Source organism: Melospiza georgiana, chromosome 12, assembly GCF_028018845.1.
Source record: "Melospiza georgiana isolate bMelGeo1 chromosome 12, bMelGeo1.pri, whole genome shotgun sequence".
NCBI classification, from domain to species: Eukaryota; Metazoa; Chordata; class Aves; order Passeriformes; family Passerellidae; genus Melospiza; species Melospiza georgiana.
In genome coordinates this window covers 2,768,202-2,786,443 of record NC_080441.1, presented here as the reverse complement: position 1 = coordinate 2,786,443, position 18,242 = coordinate 2,768,202, and the positions used below count along the sequence as shown (strand labels likewise).

Genomic DNA, 18,242 nt, shown 5'->3' with positions numbered 1-18,242 from the left:
GTCTAACTCCTGCTCCCCAGCTCTACAAGCTCTTCCCACAATTTATGTCTGATTCTTCAAGGTGAATAAGGGTGAACAGGTAGTTTTGAATTTCCTAACTTTATTTTTGTTGTTTTTTACCTCTTTCCTGTGAGGCAAAATTGTTGTATCTAATAATCAGAAGCACACTATCCACTTTTGGAATAAACACGGGAATTTTACTGCAATTCTAAGAACTGATGGGAAACTCAAATTTGAAGATGATGCTTAATGCCACCTTGCAGGCTTAGTAATGAGCACTCACAGATCTTCTGATTGAAAATTCAGCTGGCTGCCTAGTCCCTGAGACAACTTTAAATTAATAAAACTTCCAAATACTTTTTTCTTCTTAATTTTTCATGATGTTTCTATTTGATGAAAAAGTAAAGCAAAGCAAACTGTGAAGATAAAGGTAAACATGAGAGTCCTGAATGCTGTAAATCCAAGGATCTCCAAAGGTTCTCCAGTTTACAGATGAGATGACAGTTTCATACCCTGGAGTATCAGTAGGGTCAGCTGCAGGATTCATCAGCTGGGATATATGAAAATAAATACTAGAAATAATGCTCCTGGTGATTCTTACTTGACATTCCTAGCCTTATTGTCTTTAAAAATAAAGGTTACTCTAGAACTGACAACCTACAGATATGATAAATATTTTAAAATATAAAAATAAATAAAATTAAAGATGGAAGAATGTTTGAACATTAGAAGAAACTTCCAACTTTTTCATATTGCTGTCTGCAAACCAAAGTAAGTTCATTTAGCTCATTTCCCAGCCCTCCCCACACCCCAAAAAAATTATTTTAGGTCTGGAATATGTCTTGAAAAGCCAAGACAAGAAAAGACTGCCCAAAAAGACAAGGTGGCACATACCATCTGTCATGCATCCCCAAATGTTAATTACTTCTGAGTAAGATTTGAGATCAAAATGGAAATGAAAATGATCTTCAAAGTGTAACTGAAGAGCCATGGCTGTAATTCAGCTCTCTGTACATCTTGATCCTCTTTTTCTCACACTTCAATTGAAGCATGATACTTGGACTTTTCATAAACTCTATATTGCAGCACACATTACTAATCTGGTACAAATTTCTGCAGCACTAAAGAGCAAAATCTATTCAGAATGGCTGTTGCAGGAAGTTTTGTATTTATAGAAAACTCAGATTGTAATTAGAGATCCTTAAATAGGCTTTTCCCCCCCACTTTTGGTACTATGCAAAAAGAAATAACAGTGAATTTCTTCATATTCCATTGATATTATTAAACCTACAGAATGGCGGGGGCAGAGGGAAGGAAGACAAAACTATTGATCTAATTTTGAACCTCTAGATGTGAAATGTTGGATACAAAGCAGCTCAGTAATTTTGATTCCAACCTACATCCAAAACCGAACAAAGTCTATTCTTTTACCCTTAAGATATAAAATAATTTTTTTGTAATAACTTCTGTTCACTGAAGATTTTGCCCTGAGAGGAACAAAAGCATCACAAAAATACCTAATCTTCAGGGGTTTCTATGCCTTACAAGGGAAAATTCCTGCGCAGAGAATAATCACTTGAAAAGAACTTATTTACTTAGCCCTCAGGTAGAAAAGAGTTTATGCACACACAGAAAACCCAGATAGGGTCTTAAATAGAGTCTTGGATATCTCACACACAACCTCTATTCATCGCTTTAGAACTGAGTAACAGCTTCAAAATCGCTGTTTGCCAGCATCTCTGGGGGAGGAGGTGCTGAAGTTAAGCACAGCTATAAAATGCTTCCCAAAAAGACTAATAACCTTTTGCAATGTAAGAATGGAAATCCTAATGTTCGGCTTTTCTTCGAAGAACAGTTTCTTTGTGTCCTTTGCCCAGAGAAGGCGAAAGTGGCTGCTCAAAGCCCCTTGTTTTGCCGAGGAATGTTTTTGTTGTTGTTACTGCCCCGCAGTGGCTCATTGGAATATGTATGCAGGGTGGTTGTTTTTTTCTGCCTGAGCAGGCATTTGGAGACGGGGAGGGTTGCCAGGGAATCTTTTATTTTCACTCAGCCTGCCTTGCAAATGATCTACAGTTATAGGCAAATACAGCTATAATCCAAGAGCACGTTTTCTTTCACATCCTTATTACAGAGCTAATGTATTCCTTGCCTCAATGTATAGATTATATTTTGTGCTTACTGATGGTTCTTTAGATTGGATGAAATGGAAAGATTTAGTAGATAAATGGGGGACTGATTCGGAGAACAGGCGTTTCATTGAGTGCTCCCGGTGACAGTGAATCCTGCAGTATGCCATGAATGGTAAAAACCCCAATGAGTGTAAATACACATCCCTCTGTGTAAATACTCCTTTCTCACGCACTGATCCTCTGCACACACTTTCATTTAACATGACTCATTCTGAGAACAAAACCAAAACTAACTTACAGTGCCAATAAAAGTTGTTCTGTATGTTTAAGACGTGAGTTTAGCAGCCAGGAGCTCCTTTTTAGGTTAGTGGTCTGAGTGCTTCACCACTGCTATGATCGGGCACAGTGAGCGCATCGCACAGTGACCCAGATTCTCCTGTGCTCTGTGGCTTTGGGCTGCTCTGCCAGCGCCATCCCTCTCCCAGAGCAAAGGGGAGCCCCAGCCACACTTTCTCAGCCCAGCGCCGCTCCTTGCTGGGACTGGAATCAGAACAAGGAAAGGGTTACACACCAGGGAATTCCAGTGCCAGCTCAGCCTCCTGGCCCCCTCAGCCATGGACATGGCAGCTCAGTTCTGACACTGCCCTTTGTGCACAGCAGCAGCAGCAGCACTGTGATAGAGCAAGAATAAAATTACTTTTCTTAGGATAATTTTTCTAACAGTTCCTGCCTGTGTGAGTTTAGATGCATGTAGTTCTGTAGTCAAATACATTTTCAAATTACTATCAGATTAAAAGAGCAAAAAGCATTCTGGAACTCACGATTGGTTTCAGTCAGTGAAGCAGGGAGAATGTTACAGAATACGAAGTCACCCTTCAGTCTGACCTTGATTTGCAATCTACAATTTAGTGAATCTCACATCACATCAGATGTTCACTGGGTTAAAAAGATCAGTGAGCTTACCTGCCAGTACATATGTAGCTTATCTCTTTGTTTGGAGTTCAGCTTGTCAGCACACTAGTGATCTGTGCTCCATCTGCACATGGAAGCAGAAATATTCTGGTCTCATAATATACACGCTAGCACTGCCCTGTAGTTCTTATTTCAGCTGAGGAATGTTTATGGGGCTGAGCATACTGGTGCTGTCATCCTAATTTTTCTACGTTGTTATTGTACCAGCACCAAGTTCTTGCAGTGTGTGGTTTAAAATGCTGGCTGCTCAGCAAATGAGCTAGTGCATGCAGCATTGTAATAACACAGAAATCTGCATGTTGAATTTCAATTATGCTTTAAAGCTTTTGAAACTGAATGCTTACACTTTCTTTTCAACATGCAATGAAATGTTAGTTGGTTGTTTGTTTTTTTTTTCCTATTCTCTACAAGCATCAGCACGGCAGGGCACTAGAGAGTTTCCTTCTGTGTAAGTGATTGTTTACTTCAGCTCCTGTGCCCTGTGGAAAGCCTGCCTAGTGAGTGACCATGTTAGAAAAGAGGCTCACTCTGTTTTCAAATCACTTAATGCATTATATCCCTCTGATGAAAGAGAGGAAATTAATTCTGTGAAATGCTTTTTACCTTCCTGTGTTTAAATAGCCACTGCAATAAGCATTTTGGGGTTGGTGCAAAGTAGAAGGGTGCCCAGTGATGAGACTTATTTGCAGGAATTTGTCACTGGTGCCTGCAGTCAGCACATGTAAGGGACCAGCTGCTTAGGAAACAAGAATCATTATTTCTTGAAACTGAGGTTTGTAATTCTCTAGCAATCATCTTTTTCATTCTGGGAAGCATTTGGACTCTTCCCCCTCTGGCAGACTAGATTTCATGGTCACTCTCATAGTGCCAAAAGAACATCTTTAATGACTTTAAGAAAACATAAAGTGGAAATAGTGCAAGGCTGGATTCAGCCATGATGGCAGAGAAGAACTGGGAAGGGTTTCTCCTGTAGCAGAGCATTCTCATTGTCACAAAACATGGTCATTGTTTTAAAAAGAATTTAACCCTGGAACGTTGCAAAGGAGTTCTCACAGCCTAAGAATAAAACCTAAAAGCCATAGAATCATGTTAGAGTGGCTGATTCCAATCATATCAGCCCAGTTTGAAAGGCAGAGCTAAACTGCCCAGCTGCAAATATTTTTGATGAAGCCACACTGCTTGATGGAAATCTGCACTCTGCTGCTCTGGTCTGTAGAGAGAAGTTTGCCAGGTCCAAGTAAGTTTGGTTTAGGTAATGGCATCTCCCTCACCATGAGCAAAATTACAGGCTGGAACAGGAAAGTGTTTTTAAAGTTAGAGATAATTGAAAAGAACAATTCCAGGTTTGAAGAAAATGTAAAATAAGAAATATAAGATGCTCGTTTCTCTTCTGTAAGAGTCTAAAACTTTATGGTTCTTCAAGGTAATGGACAAAGAAACAATGAGAACCAAAGTTCTCATTAACAATAATCAAAGAGAAGAATGAAGCTGTAAACTCTGAATAACTACTTCATAAACCTCATTTATAGAGGGGTGCAATTTAAAGCCACTACTGGTTTACAGAACAACATAGGCTCAAAATGAAGCTCCAGAAAATAAAAATCTTGTTGCACATAGTGTTAAGAAAATAGAAAGGAGTACCACATACCCATGGTAGTTGTATATTGGTCATGGTACCCATAATTGTCTCCACGGTGATAGTGAAACAAGAGGTGGAGGAAAAAGCAAAGGTTTTAACTTTCTTCTTGCGCAACATGAATTAAAAATGTGAGTACTACACTTTGAGAAAGGTTCTAAGTACATTTCAGGGCCCCTGGTGACAGAACCAACCACTCTAGCTCTGTTTTTCAGTTTAGTACAATGTCACTGGAGTCCCTTGAGGTGAACAGCTTCATGACCCACAGAAACTTCCAACACTAATTCTCGATTTACGCATGCATGCACTCTGCTTTTAGAAAGCAAGAAAAGCAAGAGTAAAAATTTGGATTTTTCATAACTAATGAATCCAACAGTAGTCTTGAAACACCACAACAGAATAAGGTCTGTATTTGTTACGTTTTAATATTTAATCCATTGACACAGCTATGATGATGACAAGGGGAAAGGAACTGCTCCCCATTTCCACAAGACAGTACCCCCAAAATTAACATTGAATTGTGATAAAGCCTCTTCTCACAGCCAAGAAGACAATCACAGTGCAGAGATCATAACCACAATGAATATTTGAATTATTATCCCATATTTTCAAGTAGAACTTGGCTTCCCAATCAACATGGGTGTTAAAACAAATGACAGAAGGAGCTGTATTGGTAGCAGCCAGATTTGAAGATGAAGTGACAATGGAGAAGACTCCAAAGGAAAAATACCAGTCTACCCAGTAGCAAGAGGGGAAGAACAGGATCTGATCCCCTGTGAGTACCCTGTGCCAACAGACCTGCTTACATCAAAGGGCACCAGGACATCGCTGCTCCTTTCTTGTGTAGGCTTCTCACTTCTCAAACTGCATTTCCAGAGAGACTCCTTTGCTGTAAATGCCAAAACAAGGGAAAAAAAGCCACAACTAGGAACAGATATTAAAGATACAGCATTGTGTTTTGTGATTCTTCACTCATATGCTGATTTTTTGTTGATCTCAGTCAAGTATAACTTCCAGCAACAGACTGTGCAACACTCCAGTGAGAAACTTTACCCTTTACCTTTTTTTTCTGTCAGAGATAAAATTGACTCTAGTAGTACTTTTTTTGTGTCCTTGCTACTCTAGCAACATGAAGCTTCTTGAAATTTGCTCCCTGCTAAGGCAAACGTAGCTCTGTAGAACAAGAGGAAGCAGACAGAGCTGGTGATTCTCAAGTGTTCTTCTGAGGCACAGCTCTGGTTCTGCACATGTGTCAGTAATAGGGACAAGCATCTTCCAATCCAGTATTTAAAATGATTAATGCTAAAATAATTGTCTGTGAGGACCCAGTATTTGTATGGCTGGTTCTCAGATGTCCCACCAGCAAGAGATGTGTTAAAATGAATGGGGAGCGCCTGAACAAGACTAATTCAGGCTCATTTGTTTTTGTCGCTCATACATGTACGTGTCAGTGGTTAGTGATTCATTTGTGAGGAAATGACTGGTAAATATCAGTCCAAATGACTGGAGGAAATAGTAGATAGAGAGGAAGACAGCAATTTCTCATCTATTACAGGGTTTTAATGTTAGGGGGATTTTGAGTGCTGGAACACAGAATATCATAAATGGGGTAATACTTGGTTTTGTCTTATTAGGAGGCAAATACTGAAAATGTTCTAGAAATCTATCAAATAACTGCAGAGGAAAGTTAAAACTAGTCTGAAAACCACTCAGCTTTGCTTTCATTTCCTATTAGTCATTGTGAGGACTGTCTTCCGAGATACTGAAGGTATTATCATGGTTGACTACGTTACACTTAAAACCCTCAGGGCAGCACTACACTTACCTGTGCATAACCTGCAATCAAGTATGAAAAATAAATATTAAGGCACATTTTGGAATCCCTGAGGCCTTGTTTGAGTGGCTTATGCTGTCGACTTTGGTTTATATCATGTTTTAAATTTGGCAGACACATCAACAGCAACGGATACTTTATTTTCAGTTCAGACAAACCATTTTGTTTAACTATGGCTGGAAAAAGCCCTGAACTGCATGGCAGTACAGATTACAGGCTGAGCTTTTTTTCCTTCATAGAGCAATGTGAAACATTTTTATTTCAGGTCTAGCATAGACCACAGACTATGCTTTTCATTTGCAACATGGTACAAGCAAGTTATTAGAAGCAGAAGTGTAGAAAGACCACAGTAAATTGCTTTTGCCTTTTTATATAGTGACCCATGGCTGTGATCAGGAGAAAACAATATTCTCTAAAGAGATCTACAGTCTATTTCTGTGTTTTACATACTGAAACAGCGCAGAGCACTGTGGGAATTGTAAAACAAGGCAATGTGCAGTTCAAATAAAGTTGGACAGTGCCATAATGTATATGCTCAGGTGGTAATCATCAATCTGGCATTTACTGCTGCCATGCCTGCGTGGTTTTCATTAGGACAAAACTGCCCACGGTGTAGCTGGAAACCTGGGTAGCTCTGCCTTGCATTAAAGGATAACCCCTGAGAACCTGAGGGAGGTTTTATCGAGATCAGCTTCTGGCCTCGCTCTCCTCTTACGCCCAGTAAGTCTGACACATAACAGACATTCCCATTATCAGGGTAGGATAAGATTTAGGCTTGATCTCATTTAAATTTTATCAGCATGGCTGTTGATCAGCTGTTGTTATTCACACATCTCTCCCAGTCCTAGAGTTATCTCTTTAACTGCTGTTGTACCGATGCCAGGGAATGCCAGCAGAAACATTTTATACCTGTGTAATTGGAGCCACACTAAAGTGATGGAAATAATGATAAAGCCAAAAGCTGGTTCCTGTCTGTGCGGGGAATTTTATGACAGAAATCTGTCTCTGTAGGGAGGGGTTCAGGCTACAAGTGGCTACCAGAGCAATGCATGGAGGCACAGCATCAGCCGAGCCACGGCAGCCCCTGCCCTGTGCCCAGCCCCTGGGGACACAGGACAGGAGAAGGTGGTGGAGTCACCAGGCCCCGGCCACGGGCAGAGGGCACTGACTTGGCCCCGCTCGGGTCAGACGATGGATTAACTTGTTAAGCTGCAATAACTTGTGAGTGACTCTGAGTCCCCTCTTTATGTTTCCTGCAGTTCTGGTCACCGTGTGGAAATGCTGTGAAGGAAGAGCAGCTTTATTTCGAGTTGGCCTCGCCCTGACTTTTCATTTATTTGAGGCACACAAAGAAAACTTATCAAAACCATGGCAGCGACTTTTGTTCATTAGCTCCCTTCTCTACAAAATTAATGTAAAGAACACAAACATAAAAATTTATTCCTGACAAAGGATCCAAAGCATGTGTTCAAGATAGCAGAAGTTCAGTAACTGAAATAATGGTGCTCAGAACAAATACAGTAATAAAGATCTCAGCTACCTTGAGGAGACAGGCACCCCTAATCCCTAACCCTCAGTTCTTTATTTAATGCTTTTGATAATGATAATGATGATAACAATGAAGAGGAGGATAAATATCTCTGGATTATTTTAAAATTTTATTCATGCAGATTAACTTTAGAACTGAAGCAGAGGCAGTTTTTCAGGGTTGTGCCCAAGATTCCTTCTTGGTCTGGACACAGAACCTGGCTTCTACCTTATCATACAATAAAATTATTCTTCCTCTCAATTATATGATAAATATTATTGGGTGTATATTATTTGTTACCATTGGATCAAATTATGTTCCTTCAACAATATAAAACTAGTGTAATACATAAAAATAAACAAAATTATAAATATTCTGGTGTACTTAATCAATATAATCTGGTGTAGATTAATCAATATAACGCAATTAAACACAAAAGGTTATTTTGGTTCATGACTTTACATGCTATAGAAAAATGAAAATATCTTTAAAAATGTTAATGACCTATTTTGTGATCATACCCTGAAAGGTGTGGTCTTGAAAACTCACTTTAAAATGTTTCAAGAGAACACAAGTAAGAATATTAGCAAAAAACTTAGCAGCATGTAATAGAAAATATTTGCAGAAGTATATTCTCCAGGACTGTATGCTTTAAATGCATAAAGATGTATTGGACTTGGACCATGTATGAGATGAATACATTTTTGCCAGTGCCTTGATTTCTAATTTCTTTGCTAAACAAGTTTGAACAATGGTGGTGATTTATTCTGGCCCTCTGTAGTTCTGTTTTCATTTTTTAGTTCAGTTTCAGAGGAAGTTCATGAAGTTTAGGGTGCTTTCGTGCCCAAGCTTTGCAATTTATACTGATACAGTTAAAATGTCGAAACATAATGTTAATTGATTATTATTATTTTAAAAACAGTTATAAGAGTTCAGGAGGGTGAAATCTCACTCCCATAAATTCTCCTTGCACCAGGTCAACTACAGCTTTTATTACCATGACCAAAGCTGTAACTGCCATAGTAGTGCAACCAATTACATCTATTTTTAAACTGAATATCTGAGACACTTCAGAAAATGTCACCTGTATATTTTGGGTCTCGTGTTTTTGTCAAATAATGGGCATAAGTAATCATCTTTTGAAGCAAGCTCTGCCTCACCACTAAGTACAACAAGTACAAAGTTGGTTGCTTTTTTAAATTATATTTATTATGACCCTCTGGAATGGAGTATACACTAATTTCACTGGATAAATGAAAATTTGAGCCCTCTAGGCTATATCCATAGCTACTACTTATTAAAAATAATAACCATGTGTTGCAAAAACCAACAAAATGTTTTGTTGTCAATTGACTTACTATATACATCAAATGCATTATCTGCAAGCTGTCATGGTCCAGTTCTGTGTATTATTTCATTGTATTTCAGTATTATTAGGAACAAACATAAGAAAAATATTTAATCTGTTTTGGTTTTCCCTTCAAATTCTTCAGTCTGAGAAATTATGTGAGCTGACAACTTGGTTTCAGCATGGAAAAGGTTTAGGACAGCAAATATATTTTTTTTGCCCCAACAGGGATTTTCTTTCTTTAGCAACAAGAAAAATGCTATATAAAACTTGAATGAGTTATCTTTAACTGCACTGAAATCCAGATTTTAAACTCAAAAGCAAAGGAGACCTAGGTTAAGTTTAATTAGACACAGGTGCGTTAAGTCTTGACAAAACTGACCGATCAATGTATTTTAAACTGTTTACTTTTTTCTTTTGCTGTTTGCTCTAAAACTCCTGTGAGTATATAAGCAGCATGGCCTTTTTTTCCTTTTTGGTACTAATTGAGAGATATCTTAATTTGAAGCCTTCTGAGGGACGTTTCCTGGATGCTTCGTTGAGGCCGTTACGCGAGCTCACGACTTGCGTCAGGCGGCTTGCAAGGTTAAAGCAACCTCCCAGATAATCAGTAACTAGGCAGCGAAATTAAGTTGTAGCGATGAAAAATACCGCGTGTTTTTGGTTTTTTCCCCCCTGTTTGACGCTAAAAAGGACCTTTTTTCGGTAATTTTTGAGTTGCGAAGCTGTTGGAGGCCGTGAGGGAGTAGCGCTGCCTGGGGCGCCCTCTAGCGGCGCCGCCGTGGGAAATGCAGCCAGCGCCGGGAGCAGGCCCCAGCTCCTCACGGCCGAAACGCGGCGCGGCCAAAATAAAGGATTTATAACGCGGCACCGCCAAAATAAAGGATTTATAACGCCTGTGGGATTGTTAACGCCTTAAACAGTGAGCAGTGGGGTGAAATACTGTACAACAAACACCGTTCTGAGAAATAGGTAAAGCTTCTTCTGATGCAAGGAGCCTTCCTCCCTTCTGTTTCATTGAGAATCCTGACTAGCCATGGTCATGAGCGTTAGCAACAGGTGTAATTTTGATAAAAACAAACAAACAACAAATCTACATGCAATTCTAGGGTTTGACTGGTAAAACATCTTTTTCAGGAAGTAGGATTAAGAGTCCACACATAATAGCCAAAGCTGAGCTGAGTGAACGCAATGCCCTACAATGCCAACCCAAGGCCCAGGCAGGACTGACGCGTCTGTGTTGATTCCTCAGTGTTCTTGTCAACAAACCATTCCCTGACCCTGCTGTGGAAGGAAGGGCTGGAATGTTACATAATCCTGTGAAAACCTTGATGCTGAACCGTTTTGTTCTCTAAATTGAAGGAAAGGAATCCACATCCCGGTGGCACGCATTTCTGCATAACTCTTTCTGTTCAAAACAATCCCAAGCATTTTTAAATGATCAGCTTCACTGACTGCTGAGATACAGCAATCCCTGGAATGGGAATTACTAAACCCTTGGCAACATGACATAGCTGGAAGCATCTCTGCTATTATTTTGCCCCTGCAGCAGAAGTTTGTTCAGCAAGTCCTGCCTTGTACTTGCATTGAATGAATAAAGTTCTTGATGGGGTCCAGGTGAGTGTTCTGTCTCAGAAATCCTGTCTTGAAAAGCAATTCTTTCATTCTCTAGCCCATGAGGGAGTAAATTCTTCAAAGTTAGGGTCAGAGAATTGTGAGACCATGGACATGAGTTCCTCTGTTTCTCTGGTGAACAGTTTTGGTACTCGTATTACAGGGCATGGGAAGCCAGGGAATAGAATTACCTGCAAATCACACATCAGACTGACCTCTCTTTGGTATTGTACCACCAATGCCACTGGTATTAAGGTGATGTCAAAAGGGATCCTAAAATAAATATATCCTGTTACTAAAGAGTAATGTTCTTCACTTTTGCAGAACACAACATACTCGATATGTTAAGAAATCCAAGTCTGATGATGATTTAAAAACCCTTTATTTCAACAGGTCTTTGCAAGACAATACAAGGAGATCTAGGCGTGCAACATACTCATGAAATCGATTCCATTTCTGAATGTAAAAATTTTGAGCTATATCAAACAATATCTGCATATGTTTTTATTCAAACATAATTTGAGCAATATTTAAAATATTTCTATTACTGACATACTAATGTTCACATTAAATAAGAACCTGTCAGGCATGAGAATTAAAAGACTTGTCAAAATCCAGATTGAAGAGAGAAGCCTGGTAGAAAAGGAAGATGGGTCTTCCAACATCCAGATCAGTACCTGACTTACTGCACCCCTGTTGTTCTACAGGTATGGTCAGAATAAATACCTACCTGCTTTGTTATTGGCCTGCACAGTCACAAGGAGAAAAATTCTGTGCCTTGGCATAGTCACTTCTGTCATTTCTCCAGAGGAAACATCTCTTTTTTACCCCAGTGGTCATAAATTCAAAACCTCAACCATGACTCTAGCTGATTATTCTTTAATTGAACACGCAATTCAGCTGAAAGAGAATGAAAAAAAACCATATTTATTTAAGACCAACCAGTATTTGGAGCCCTATAATGAATATTAAATAGTATTTAATAATATTTATATGTTAAAATAGGTTAAACAAGCCACTAAAATAAGGAGGGGGAGAAAAAACAAAAGGACGTGACTTTTCTTGCTAGTAAGTAAAATATCCTGCAAAATATCCTGAAGGTTTATTTTTTCTTTTACAGGAAATCACTTGCAATTGCATTAAGTTGGAAGGAAATTTATTTTTATTGTGGCAGGTAACAGAATAGCCTTTTAGTATCTTTTGTTTGGAATATTTGAATAGATATGCAATCCTGTTAGTGTGCATCATTCTGAAATTTATAGCTTTCCAGTAGAAGCTAATTTAAAATAATGAAAAAAAATATTGTTTATTCTAGCATTTTTACATGTCTAGACTGCTTCTTAAACACAAGCTGTGCTGTAAAGTACAGCTAAAGACACAATATATTTCAGTTTTCTTAGTTTGTTTCTATTTTGCAAGACATAAATCCCCAGACACTCTTAAAGATGCAAAGAACAGCACAGTGCAACTTGTTACGTCTACAAAATGTATTTAAATGAACAGTTTCTGCAGATTCCTATTACTCAGTTTGCTGTTATCAAGGACAGGTATTTCATTAATTCCTAGCTGGAAGACTGTGTCTGATTTTGATCTTATTCGAGTCATTTTAAGCTGCCACCTGTATTGTCACGGATATCATTGCTGCTGGCTGCAGCAGGGAGCTGGGAGCACGAGTTCCCCCTGCCCTGCCAGGCACAGCCCCTGCCCTTCGGGTGTGAGTACAGCAACTCTCAAAGCAGAGCATAAAAATTAATGTATTTTATACATAATTCATGGCATTTAAAAAACATTGTCACTTGACAGCCGAGTTGATAATAAAATTAGTTTGTTCTACCTCCCGCTGTTAAGTATGAGACTTGCAGAGCTCTGTGTTTTAATGGTTCTGGCAACACCTCTGTGAGATGATAACCACCACTGGTGCCTGGCTCTCCCTCAAAAATCTGTGTATTTAGAATTGGAGACCGTTCTAGAAATAATACAGTCCAAACTTCCTCCCTATCAGGTGTATAATGTCTCCAGTCCTGGAATGGAAGGAGTAGGGTGTCACATAGACATGTGACAATTGTTCATCTCGATTTGTGGCTCCAGGGTTTCTTTTTTTATACACTTGTGTCATTTCTAGTTATTGTTGTGTTTGACATAAAGTGATTTGACCTGATGTTATGCCAGTTTCTTGGCCAAAAAATAATATTTCCACAAATAGTTTAGAAAAAAGATCAGCCACTGCAATTATAGAGCACTGCAAAGGATTGGAGTCTAAGAGACCCAGACCCACTGTTTGTGTTATTAGCAAATCCAAATACAGGATCAACTGGCATTGATGGAGCACAGGGTAAAGGAGTTTTACCATTTCTCCCAGAAAAGGTAAAACTGGGGAATTTCCATTATTGAGAAGTGGGCTCAATAATGGAAAAATCTGGGCTAGTGCTCAAAAAGCTGAGTGGATTCATTTTACATTTCCACTAAATGGGGATGTGGAAAAAGGAGACAAAGAAATTGTTGTTCACACAAGTACATGGAGAATAAGAGTCATATTTGGGACTGAGGCAAAATCCTAGCAGAAGACGTGGTATGATGTGGTTGCAATTTGTTCTCTGAGTTTCTCTGTTGTTCTGACAGCAAAGAAGAAACAAAGCAGAACTCTGTGAGGCCTTCAGCAGAGAAAGACCTCCAACCTTGTCTGTCAGCCTGGTGAAAGCAGCTCCTTTTTGTTCCCTGCACCAGTCTCCACACAGCCCGCATCCCCAGCACCGAAGGGAAGGCTTGTGCCTCTTATTTTCTTGCATAGAGACATAAAAGTGAATTACAATCTTTCTTTGCAGCTGTCATCATGTGGCCTCTCAATGACTTATCTGGCGACCAAAGTGAGGCTACTCAAGCAATATATTTTACGTGACCTTTGCAAAAATGCTGAGAATTCGTCCTACAGGCAGTGCATTTTTATTAAAAGGTTTTTCCATGACTGTAAAGCCAGGAGTTGTATAATATCTGGGAGACTCTTACATTTTGAGAAGTTAATAAAAAAACCTGGCAACTGTGGGAAGAAGGAGCACAATAATTGCAATCAGGGGAAGGCAGGGGCAGTCCCTGCTCTGCAAGGCAGCTGGCCCCAAAGTCTCAGGGACCTGCTAGGACACAAATTGCTCTTAATCAGCCACGGTGCTCACAGCATCCTGAGGAACGAGCTGAAGGTGCTCTATGGAAACCATAGTTCTGAGAGTTTGTCTGTTAAGTGCAAGTTTCAGAAAGAAAGCAAGCTTGACCTTCACAGTATGCAAAACTTTGGCTCTGGTCCTAGCTCTTTTCACATGTGAATAGCTCCTGTGGGGCCTCTTCATGTGCTCAGAGTAACAAACAATTTCAGGATTTAGACCTTGATCTGAATCAAGGGTAGCAGCAATACCTTCTGATGAACAGAAGTATTTTGTTCACAGCATTTTCTTCATGGACAGAATTAGCTTGACTCAAACTCTTCAGTTTTGTGTTGTAGCTGCTCTAGTTTGGAAAGGGTTCTTGCCTTTTTCCAGGGTTTCTCCCCAATATCTGTTAAAAAAGCCACCTACTCCTTACTCTTTTTCTTCTTTTTATTGATGAAATAATTTTTTTTTTCACTCAATTTGACTTCTGGCTGTGCATTTCAAACACAGTTGAGGCAGAATGCTGGATCCATTGTAGCTTAGACACCCCTTGGAAATCTGGACAGGCCATCCCCCCCAAGACACGCCCCTCACTTTGCTTTCTGGACTGGCTGATGCTATCGCAGCTGATTGCTCTTGCACAGGACAAACCATCCTCAAGGTCACTTGTGTCCAAGCAATCCACAGAAATTCCTTCCCCAATTGCCTCTTCTTAGGAGTAAAATACAACTGGCCATTATGGACTTTGCTATTTTAGAAACCTTCGGTAACAGCAGCTCTGTGAAATGGGTGTTAACAGGATTGATAGCCAGTCCTCATCTGTATGCCACCATCGTGATGTAAACCAAACACCCAGAGCTGCACTCTGCTTTTCATTTTTTAGCCTTTTGTAGTTTCTGTATATCCCATTCTATTATAAAATGTTCAGGAATGTTGATAAATAAGTCTCACTGACTGGTAGGTGTTACTCTCAGCAGTGTGGTGCACAGCAGCCAGGACACAAACTATTTTGTGGGTAATGTTCTGTTTGTACATAACAAGGCACCTCTGCCATCTGTATGCATGTAGGACAAAAATTATGAAGTCATAACTTCACTAAATTCACAGAATTTAGCCCCCAGTAGAGTAAAATACAATGGGCATTTGGTTAGAGTCAGGCAACTGAAATACAATATGGAAATATGACCTAGAAGAAAAGGCATTACATCTGCCCTGGAGTATTTCAGCATGGTTAATGGCCATGCAATTGCTCATTCCGAGTCCATACTCAAAGAATCTCATTGAATATATGAGTTAACAGGTAAGATGGAGACAATTCAGTGAATGGCTGGGGATTTTCAGAAGCTGGTTTTAGAACTTGCTCATCCTCTCCCTTTTATACCTTTATTTCAGAGAAGTTCTGGCATTTAAACTATATTTAGCGATAAAAGTGAGGCATCACCTTCATCTTGCTACAGTGAAGAAGGTAAATTAAGGCTTTCACAGGCATTTTCATACTATTTTTAAAGAAGAACACAAGGAAAATGTGTGCTGTTAGGGTAAGTGCAATGGCTTCTCTTCATCAGAAGTACAGAAAAAATGCTAAGTTATTTACAAATAATTATTGTGTTCACTGAGAAGTGCCTACTGCAGGCATCTGGCAAAATACTGCAAATAATACAAGATACTCAAATTATTAAAATCAACACCACAAATTAACTATTAATTAAACTGTGTTTTCACTCAAGCTGAACTCACCACCACAACCTCACCGTGCCATCACCGATCCCTGATCGCAGACTGAACCGACTTGGCACGGCCACCAGCCCCCACCCCCGGCTGCATCGCCCCCGGGCGGAGCCCCCGAGCCAGCGCTGCCCCTCTCGGGGAGCGGGGTCCGGCTCGGCCGGGACAGCCCGGCCCGACCGACACGGGATCGGCCCGGGGGCGAGCCGGTGCCAGCGCTGCTCCCCTCGGCGGCGGGTCCCGGCCGGAGGCTGCGGCACGGCCCCCCCGCCTCTGCCGTGGTCTCCGCATCCCCGAGCTCCGGCCCTAAAGCGGAGCCGAAACGTGCGAGACGCGGGCCCCACCCCGAGCCCGGGCACCCAACACCCCTGAGCCCTGGCACCCAACACCCCTGAGCCCCGGACACCCAACACCCCTGAGCCCCGGCACCCAGCATCCCCCGAACCCGGGCACCCAACACCCCCGAGCCCCGGCACCCAGCATCCCCCGAACCCGGGCACTCAATATTCCCGAGCTCGGGTACCAAACACCCCCGAGCCCGGGCACCCGACATCCCCGAGCCCTGGGCACCCCAGCATCCTCCGAGCCCGGGCACCCAACATCCCCGAGCCCAGGCACCCAACACCCCCGAGCCCGGGCACCCAACACCCCCGAGCCCTGGCACCCAGCATCCCCCGAGCCCGGGCACCCAACACCCCCGAGCCTGGGCACTCAGCATCCCCCGAGCCCGGGCACCCAGCCCCGCCGCCGGGAAGGCTGCGCTCAGCCCCAGCGCTGTCCCCCCGCCGCCCCCGCTCGGAGCCTTGTGGCGGTGCCCGCTGGGCAGCGGGAGCGCGGCTCTGCCGGCGGCTGCTCCGCTGCCATCCCGGGCTGCGGCGGGGGCGGTGGGAGCGGGCACCGCCGCACTGACGGGCTCGGAGGGCGGCGGAGCCGGGGGCGGCAGCTGTTCCGCGGGCACGGGCGATCCCTCGCATCCCCTCTCGCTCCTCCGCCGCGGCGGAGGGAGGCAGGAACGCAGCGCCGATGCTGAGCTGCCCGGCCGCCCCGGGCTCCGGTCCCGTTCCGAGCCCGAGCGCCGGCTCTCCCCGCTTCTCCCCTGTCTGGAGCCGCCCGCCGGGCAGTAGCGGAGGGCGGGGGGCGCCGGCGGGGACCGGGGCCGCCCCCCGGCGAGGCGGCGGAGCGGCCACGCCGCCGCTTTCGGGGGATTCTCCGAGAGGAGCGGGCAGGGCGGCTCCGGGAGGGGGAACCCCCCTCGGCCCGGCTATTCGCGTCCCCGGCGTCGCTCCTCCTCCTGGCGCTGATGTCAGCCGCGGGGAGGGCCGGCCGGCAGCGGCAGAGCGGGGCGCGGGCGGCCGCGGCAGAGCCGAGCCGGAGCCGCCGCCGCCGCCGCCGCCGGGACAGCGCGGGCTCCGGGGCGCCGCCGGCAGCGCAGCCCGCGCCCCCAGGGCCAGCCGGGCCAGCACCGGGCCAGCCCCGCCGGGGGCCGGGCGAGCGCCCAGCGGCGGCGGCTGCCCCGCGGGGGGACCGGCGCTCCGGTGCCCGCAGCCGCCCGGCCGGGGAAGGGCTGCCGGGCTGCGCTGCGGAGCCGCGCCGAGGTCAGCGGCTCTGCGCGCAACTGGGGTTACGCGGCCGGACCTCTGCGGACTGGTGCGGGGCTTCCAGAGCGCGGCTGCCTTTCCGTCGTCTCGCGGCTGCAAAAGCAGATAATTGACTAAATCCAACAGAAATAAAACAAACTCAGGCTACCTAAAAGTTAGGATATCTTTTTTCCCCACCCCCTCCCCGTTTCTTTTACAATTTTATTCCCTATGTGGAAGTCGTGTGTGATTCGCGCTCGGCACACTGCATGGGAAGAAGCGGCTGGTGCTTTGGATCGAGGATTTGCTGTTGCAAAGCGGTCTAAGTTCCATGCAGTGGGGCAGCCTTCACTACTCTGAACGCCTTGATGATGTGCTGAGGAGCCCATGTAGATTGGCATCTTGTGCAGAGAAGGCACTTAAGGTAAGAAGGGGGCTTGGGGAAAAGGGGGATTTTTGTATCGTTTTATGTGATATCTTTTGTCCAGCATCCCTCCCCCCCGCATTGGAAGCAGAGCCTCAGCGGTTCATCCAGAGCAGTATGGATAGGCTGGAACCGATCAAGTCAAATGAAAGTCTGCTCCCGTGAAAAGTGCACGGAGCTCACAAGTGATTGCAAAAGCTGTATTTATTTTTAGTCTGGTAGCACAGCGCGGCGCGGATGTGTGCTCACGGCGCGGACACTGAGCGACTCGCCTAGCTCAGGAATGAGGAGATCCGCGGGCTCGGTCTCCGATGGGCA

General features: G+C 43.3%; 1 protein-coding gene across 3 annotated transcripts in view; it reads left to right on the top strand.

Moving 5' to 3' along the window:
• Positions 1 to 17,481: 17,481 nt before the first annotated feature.
• PCDH11X (protocadherin 11 X-linked) overlaps positions 17,482 to 18,242 on the top strand; it is a 418,629-nt gene continuing 417,868 nt past the window's right edge. For all 3 annotated transcript variants that reach the window (XM_058032428.1, XM_058032427.1, XM_058032430.1), the window contains exon 1: positions 17,482 to 17,924. The gene's annotated coding sequence lies outside the window, so the exon portion shown is untranslated. The remainder of the gene's footprint in view (positions 17,925 to 18,242) is intronic.